Genomic DNA, 9,638 nt, shown 5'->3' with positions numbered 1-9,638 from the left:
TTGCCTTATCTTGGTATCTGTTTAATCTTGGTATTTTTCTCAAGCAATGTGGTTATTTGACCAAAATTAACAAAGCCAGGGTAGAAATCTAGTGATCATAGCTTAAACTTTGTGCATGTTTTTTTTTTTTTTTTTTTTTTTTAGCCACACCCATGGCATGTGGAAATTCTCAGACCAGGGAGTGAACCCGCACTGCAGCAGCCACCCAAGCCACAGCAGTGACAATGCCAGATCCTTAATCCATTGTGCCACCAGGGAACTCCAATCCTGTGTACTTTTTCAATATTTTCTCTTACTACTTTTTGTGATCTAGTAATTAGATTCTTTAATTTTTTTTTGTCTTTTTAGGGTCGCACCCATAGCATATGGAAGTTCCTAGACTTGTAGTCTAATTGGCACTGTAGCCACTGGCTTATGCCACAGCCACAGTAATGTCAGATCCAAGCAATGTCTGTGACCTATAGCACAGCTCACAGCAATGCTGGATCCTTAACCCAGTGAGCAAGACCAGGGATTGAACCTGTGTCCTCATGGATGCTAGTCAGATTTGTTTCTTCTGAGCCATGACAGGAACTCCAGATTCTTTAAATTTTTGCCCTCTTTGCATGAGAACATAAGCTCCATAAGAATGGAGATTTGGCCCATTTTGTTTATTGCTGTCACACTTACAGCCAAGAACAAGTCCACAATAACTTCTGATACATGTTTGTAAAATGAGCACATGAATGACACTGCCAATTGCTGAGAAAGTGGAAAGTAGGCACAGAGCATCCCTGATCACTGGGCTGTTTTAGGAGAACAGGTAAAACTTGGATTGTGATGGAGAGGAGGCCCCAAAGATGAAGTCTTCTAGATGTTTCTGCTAAAGGTTACAGCAAACTGGTAGTTTCAAGAGATGTTATATCCTGCCAGTCAAAAGAAAATCAAAGGGATAATATTTACAATTGAAACAATAAAGTTTTCTAAAGGCCAAAGAATCAGAATGATATAGAAATACAGGATCTGGCAGTTAAATCTCAGAGTAATTTGGTACTGCTGGTATTTTAGAGAATAAATTGGAAAATCTGAGGAGGAATTATATGCTGTTTTAAATAGGCAGGTATAGAACTACTGGAAAGTTACCTATGGGGGAAATGACTTTTAGGAGTCAACCGTTCAGAGTCCCAACACCATCTTTAGCTGCTGGGGCTTTCCAACCACTAGAGAATCTCAGTACTACAATAGTGAAAGTGACTACACAAAACAACCGGCATGTCCCTTCTTCCTTTTTGGCTCATGTATGGTGGGTAGGCTGGGTATTTTTTCTTTATTCAGAGAGGAAGAGGGCGACTTGAGCATTAGGTCACTTGTCATTCTGGGCAGTGTGTTCAAGAGGTGCAAAGACCCTAGTTGGTGACTTGTCAAAATAAAAAGAAGGGCAATGTTGCCCGAATGTACACAAACCAAAAATGAAATACTGCCATTTGCAGCACCATGGATGGATCTAGTGATTATCATATTAAGTGAAGTAAGTCAGAAAGAGAAAGACAAATACCATATGATATCACTTATGTGTGGAATCTAAAAGAATGATAGAAATAAATTTATTTACAAAACAGAAATGGAATCGCAGACAAACAACAATGGAAACACAACTATACAATATCTATGGGATGCCACAAAAACAGTTCTTAGAGGGAGATTCATAGTGATCAGGCCTTCCTCAAAAAAACAAGAAAAACAATCTAATCCACCACCTAAAATCATTAGAAAAAGAAGAACAAACAAAACCTAAAGTGAGCAGAAGGAAGGAAAACATAAAGCTCAGAGAGGAAATCAAAAAAATAGAGATTAAAAAAAATAGAAAAAAAAACCCAATAAAACCAAGAGCTGGTTCTTGAAAGGGTAGACAGAACTGACAAATCTATGGCCAGACTCACCAAGGAGAAGATAGAGAAACCAAATAAACAAAACAAGAAATGAAAAAGGAGAAATCTCAACTTGTACTGCAGAAATACAAAAAACCATAAGAGAATACTATGAACAACTATACACCAACAAAGTTGACAACCTAGAAGAAATGGACAACTTTCTAGAAACATATAGCCAACCAAAACTGAATCAAGAAGAAGTAGATCATTTGAACAGACTGATTACTAGAATGAAATTGAATATGTAATACAAACATTCTCTACAAACAAAAGGCTAGGATCAAATGGCTTCACAGGTGAATTCTACCTAACATACAAAAAAGAAATTATACCCATCCTTCTTAAACTTTTTCAAAAGATTGAAGAAGACGGAATACTCTCAAAGACAATCGATGAAGCCACCATCACCCTAATGCCAAACTAGACAAAGATACTACCAACAAAGAAAATTATAGGCCAATATTTTTCATGAATACAGATGCAAAAATTCTTAACAAAATTTCAGCCAACCAAATCCTACAACACATAAAAAAGATCATACACCATGACCAAGTGGGATTCATTTCAAAGTTCACAAGGATGGTTCAACATACACAAATCAATCAACATCATACACCATGTTAACAAAAGAAAAGTCAAAAACCACATGATCATCTAAGTAGATACAGAAAAAGCATTTGACAAAATCCAACATGATAAAAATCCATTCATAATAAAACTCTTACCAAAGTGGGTATATAGGGAACATATTTCAACAAAATAAAAGCCATTTTACAAAAAACTCACAGCCAATATAATACTCAACAAAGAAAAGCTGAAAGCCTTCCTGCTAAAATCTGCAACAAGACAAGGATGCCCACTCTCACCAATTTTATTTAACACAATATTGGAAGTCCTAGCTACAGCAATCAGACAAACAAAAGAAAAGGTATCCAAATTGGAAGAGAAGAGGTAAAGTTGTCACTATATCCAGATGACATGATATACAGAAAACCCTAAGGACCCCACACAAAAACTACTCAGACTGATCAATAAATTCAGCAAAGTAGCAGATACAAGATTAACATTCAGAAATCAGTTGCATTTCTGTATACTAACAATGAATTATTAGAAAAGGAATATAAAACAATACCTTTTAAAACCACATCCTCCAAAATTAAATACTTAGTAATAAACCTGACCAGGGAGGTGAAATACTTATATGCTGAGAACTATAAAACATTAATTAAGGAAATTAAAGAGGATTCAGAGGAATGGAACCATATTCCATGCTCCCGGACTGGAAGATTTAATATTGTTAAATGGTCATACTACCTAAAGCAATGTACAGAATTAATGTGATCCCTATCGAATTACCCATGGATTTTTTTTTTTTTTACAGAACTAGAACAAATTATGTAAGTATAAAAGATTACCCAGATTTGACAAAGCAATCCTGAGGGGAAAAAAAAGCAGGAGGCACAACTCTCCTGGACTTCAGACAATATTGCAAAGACATAGTAATCAACACAGTATGGTACTGGTACAAGTATAGACATACAGACCAATGGAACAGGATAGAGAGCCTAGAAATAAACCCAGATATCTGTGGCCAATTAATCTTCAACAAAGGAGGCAAGAATAGAAAATGAGAAAAAGACAAATCTCTTCAGCAAGTGTTGTTGGGAAAACTGGACAGATCCATGTAAATTGGTGAAACTAGAACACATCCTCACGACATGCACAAAAATAAACTCAAATGGCTTAACGACTTAAGCATAAAATATGACACTGTAGAACTCCTAAAAGAGAACATAGGCAAAACATTCTCTGACATCAACCATACAAACATTTTCTTAGTTCAGTCTCTCAAGGCAATAGAAATAAAAAATAAACAAACGAGACCTAATCAAACTTAAAAGCTTTCAAATAGCAAAGGAAACCATAAGAAAAACCTACAAACAACATATAGAATGGGAGAAAATGGTTGCACATGATGTAATCAACAAGGGCTTACTCTCCAAAATATGCTAAGAACACATACAACTCAACAACAACAAAAAACCAAACAACCCAATCAAAAATGAGCAGAAGACCTAAATAGACATTTCTCCAAAGAAGACATATAGATGGCCAACAGGCACATGAAAAAATTCTCAACATCACTAATTATTAAAGAAATGTAAATCAAAAGTACAATGAGGTACCACCTTACACCAGTCAGAATGGCCATCATTAATACGTCTACAAATAACAAATGCTGGAGAAGATGTGGAGAAAAGGTAACTCTCCTACACTTTTTATGGGACTGTAAATTGGTACAACCACTATGGAGGACAATGTGAAGTTCCTCAGAAAACTAAATATAGAACTACCTATGATCCAGCAATCCCACTCTTGGGCATATATCTGAACAAAACTGCAATTAAGATACATGCACCCCTATGTTCATTGCAGCACTATTCACAATACCCAAGACATAGAAACAACCTAAATGTCCACTGACAGATGAATGGATTAAGAAAATGTGGTACGTATATGCAATGGAGTACTATTACTACTCAGCCATAAAAAGAATGAAATAATGATATTTGCTGCAACATGGATGCAACTAGAGATTCTCATACTAAGTGAAGTAAGTCAGAAAGAGAAAGACAAATACCATGTCATATCACTTACACATGGAATCAAAAATATGGCATAAATGAACCTATCTACAGAACAGAAACAGACTCACAGACATAGAGACCAGACTTGTGGTTGCCAAGGGGGAGTGGGGAGGGAGTGGGATGGACTGGAAGATGGCTGTTAGTAGATACAAACTATTACATTGAGAATGGATAAGCAATGAGGTCCTATTTTACAGTACAGGAAACTATATCCAATCTCTTGGGATAGAACATGGTGAAAGATAATATGAGAAAAAGAATATATATATATATATGCATGACTCGGTCAATTTGCTATACAGCAAAAGTTGACACAACATTATAAATCAACTATAATTTAATTTAAATAATTAAAACTTTTCAATATTAAAAAAATAATAATAAATAAAAAATTAAATAAAAACTTTAAAAAAAGATATGGACTCACAGACATAGAAAATTAACCTATGGAACCAAAGAGGAAGGGAGGAGGGATAAAGTAGGAGTTTGGTATTAAAATGTACACACCACTATATATAAAATAAATAACAAAGACCTACTGTATAGCATAGGGAACTATATTCAATATCTTGTAATAACCTATAATGAAAAAGTATCTATCTATCTATATTACTTTGCCGTACACCAGAAACTAATACAACGTTATAAATCACTTATACTTCAATTAAAAAAAGTGAGAAACCACAGTGAGCACAGTGTGGGGTAAATAGGATTTGGTTTATTATTTGAAAAGTCTGTTCTGCTAGGTCAGAGGAGAGTGGAATCAGGGAGATTAGTTATGAGGATATTCAAATAGACCAGAACTAGCTTGAGCTGCTGTAAAGAAATGGAGAGAACCAGTGGGGTTCTAGAAACAGAGTTGCTGCATGTGGATGCAGACTCTGGGGGTGGGGATAATTATAAAGGATTCTTTTTTTTTTTTTTTGGTCTTTTTTGCTATTTCTTTGGGCCGCTCCTGCGGCATATGGAGGTTCCCAGGCTAGGGGTCGAATCGGAGCTGGAGCCACCGGCCTACGCCAGAGCCACAGCAATGTGGGATCCGAGCCGCGTCTGCAACCTACACCACAGCTCACGGCAACACCGGATCCGGATCGTTAACCCACTGAGCAGGGGCAGGGACCGAACCCGCAACCTCATGGTTCCTAGTCGGTTTCGTTAACCACTGCGCCACAACGGGAACTCCTATAAAGGATTCTGAATGGACAATGCTGCTGTTAACCGAGATAAAGAAAAGTAGGAAGAGGCACAATTGGGATTTTAAAAAAATGCATGCATTTAATTTACAAAATGATAATTTAAAGATACATATTGTATATCTAAGTTAATGTGTAGAATAGGTAGTTAGAATAGTTCAAAGGAGATGATACATTAGCATAAGATCACAGAAAATTCAGCACATAGAAGATACTGAACTGAACTCACATGTGGTAGGGAATGGTTGAAGGATCTTGCCAAATCTGCTAAGAGTTAACTTTGCCCACAATGAACAAAAAGTGACTTCACACTGAGTTCCAATTTTTTTTTGTCTTTTTGCCATTTCTTGGGCTGCTGCCATGGCATACGGAGGTTCCCAAGCCAGGGGTCAAAGGAGCTATAGCCGTCGGCCTATGCCACAGCCTCAGCAATGTGGGATATGAGCCTCGTCCGCGACCTACACCACAGCCCGTGGCAACGCTGGATCATCAACCCACTGAGCAAGGCCAGGGATCGAACCTGCAACCTCATCATTCCTAGTTGGAGTCATTAACCACTGAGCCATGACGGGAACTCCATGAGTCCCAACTTTGTTTAGAATCAAGAAGTGAGAAAGTCTCTGGCTTTTTACTAAAGTTCTATTGTGGAATCCTCTTTAGTGCTTGTTAAAAATGCACATTATTTGGCCAAGTTCTCAGAATTCCTATTTGTTAGGTGGAGTGGGACCCATATGTCTGCATTTTTAATATGAACCTCAGGTCTTCTCTGCATTAGAAATCTTCAAAAACCACTGAGAGATGTGGCACTTGCATTGTTAGAACTGAGTTACGCTCTTAAGCTGAGAAAGATCATTCACTTTTTCTCTAGAAATAGTGCTTAGAATGCCCCTCCAGAGGTCCTCATGCATATATTTAAAATAATTGGATTCTGGAGGTGGACCAGACTCTTATCTCTTGAAAACATATTGGGAGGATGGGATTAGGATGGAGGAATAGAAGGACTGGAGCTCAACTTCTCTCCTAAAAACAACAAAAAATTCACAACTAAAGGCTGAGCAATCTTCAACCAAATGGACTGGAAACACTAAAAAGATATCCTACCCCAGAAAACAAAGAGGAGGCCACATCAAGAGGTAGGAGGGGTGATTTCATGATATAAAAAACCACATACCTCCTGGGTGGAAAGCCCCACAGACTGGAAACTAACTGGTTCACAGAGACTCACCTATAGGAGTGAGAGTACTGAGCTCCACATCAAACTCCCACGTGTGGGGATCTGGCACTGGGAGAAAGAGCCCCCAGAGTATCTGGCATTGAAGGCCAGTGGGGCTTGTGTGCAGGAGCTCCACAGGACTGGGGGAAACAGAGACCCCATTCTTAAAAGGCACACATGGACTTTCATGTGCACTGGGCCCCAGGGCAAAGCAACATCGCCATAGGAATCTGGGTCAAACCTGACTGTAGTTATTGGAGGACTTCCTGGGAAAACAGAGGTGAATGTGTCTTGTTGTGAGGGAAGGACATTGGAAGTAAAGCTCTCAGGAATATTCAGCAGCTTGCCTTTCTCTGGAGGTGGCCATTTTGGGAAAATCTGGCCCCACCCATCAGTCAGCACTCAGAAGCCCCAGGGCAAACAACAATCCAGGTGGGATCACAGCCCTACCCCTCAGTAAACAGGCTGCCTAAAGACCCCTCAGGCACACAACCACCTCTAATCCCATCCAGAGACTAAGCCCACCCACCAGAGGGATTAGAATCAACTCCACCTACCAGTGGGCAGGCATCAATCCCTCCCATCAGGAAGACTAGTGCAAGTCCCCATACCAACTTCAGCCACAAGGGGGCAAACACCAGAAGTAAGAGAGGCTACAACTCTTATTACCTGTAAAAAGGTCACCACACCAAAATTCTATAAAAATGAAAAGACAGAGAACTCTAACTCAGACAAGGGAGAAAGAAAAAAAAAATCAGAAAATCAGCTAAGCCGTGAGGAGATTCTCAGCCTCCAGGAAAAAGACTTTAGACTTTTGATGGTGAAGATGATGCAAAACATTGGAAATAAACTGGAGGCAAAGATGGATAACTTGCAGAAAACACTGAGCAAAGAGATACAAGGTATAAAACTTAAACAAGAGATGCAAAATACAGTAGCTGAAATAAAAAAAAAAATTCCCTAGAAGCAGCTAACAGCAGAATACAGGAGGCAGAAGAACGAATAAGTGAGGTGGAGGACAGATTAGTGGAAATTATGGATGTGGAACAGAAAAGAGAAAAAATATTGAAAACAAATGAAGAGAGTCTCAGAGAATGCTAGGACAATGTTAAATGCACTGCCATCTGTATTATAGAGGTGCCAGAAGGAGTAGAGAGAGAAGGGGACAGAAAAAATATTCCAAGAGGTAATAGCCAAAAAAATTCCCCAACATGGGAAAGAAACCCCTCACTCAAATCCAGAAAGCACAACAAGTACTATATAAAATACACCCAAGGAGGAATACCCTGAGACACATATTAATCAAACTGACCAAAATTAAAGACAAAGAGAAACTACTGAAAGCAGCTAGGGAAAAGAAACAAGTAACATACAAGGGAACATCGATAAGGTTATTGGAAGATTTTTCAGTAGAAACTCTGCAGGCCAGAAGGGAGTGGCATCATATACTTAATGTGATGAAAGGAAAAAAACCTCCAACCAAGATTACTTTACCCAGCAAGGCTCTCATTCACATTTGAAGGAGAAATCAAAAGCTTCACAGATAAGAAAAAGCAAAGAGAATTCACCACCACTAAACCAGCCTTACGACACATACTAAAGGAACTTCTCTAGGCAGAAAAGAAAAGACCAGAACAGAAAACAAAAATACCGCAAATGACAAGGCTCACCAGTAAAGGTATATATAGAGATACAAGATCATACATGCACAATTATGCCACCAAAATGAGAAATCATGAGAAGAGATGGGTACAAATGCAGGACACTGGAGATGCGCTTGCAGTTAAGAGACCAACAACTTAAAACTATATATATATATATACACACACACACACACACACACATACATAGTGAGAGAGAGAGAGATACTCTTATATCAAAACTTCAGAATAACTGCAAACCAAAAATCTACAATTGATACACAAACAAATAAGAAAAATCAACTCAAATACAACACTAAAGTTAGTCATCAAACCACAAGAGGAGAGAACAGGGGAAGGGAAGCGAAGAAAAAAGAGCAACAAAAACAAATCCAAAGCAATTAATTAAATGGCAATAAGAACTACATATCAATAATTACCTTAAATGTTAATGGACTAGACGCCCCAACCAAAAGACGTAGACTAGCTGAATGGATACAAAAACAAGATCATATATCTGCTGTCTTCAAGAGATCCACTTCACTCCTAGGGACACATAGAAATTGAAAGTGAGAGGATGGAAGAAAATATTCCATGTAAACAGGGATCAAAAGAAAGCTGGACTAGCAATACTCATAACAGACCAAATAGATTTTAAGATGAAGAACATTTTAAGGGAAAGAAGGTCACTACATAATGATCAAAGGATCAATCCAAGAAGAAGATATAACAATTTCAAATATCTACACACCCAACATAGGTTCACCACAGTATATGAGGCAACTGCTAACAACCTTAAAAGGACAAATCCACAATAACAAATCAGAGTGGGGGACTTTAACACCCCACTTGCAGCAATGGACAGATCATCCACACAGAAAATCAATAAGGAAACACAGGCCCTGAATGAAGCACTAGACCAGATGGACTTAATAGATATTGATAGGACATTCCATCCAAACGCAACAGAATACACATTCTTCTCAAGTGCACATGGAACATTCTCTAAGACTGATCACATCCTGGGCTACAAA

Source organism: Sus scrofa, chromosome 2, assembly GCF_054392235.1.
Source record: "Sus scrofa isolate SSC_HxYL_T2T_F1_AM1 chromosome 2, Sscrofa_HxYL_maternal_Yorkshire_Landrace_v2.0, whole genome shotgun sequence".
In the NCBI taxonomy this organism is placed as follows: domain Eukaryota; kingdom Metazoa; phylum Chordata; class Mammalia; order Artiodactyla; family Suidae; genus Sus; species Sus scrofa.
This window is presented reverse-complemented; position numbering follows the sequence as displayed.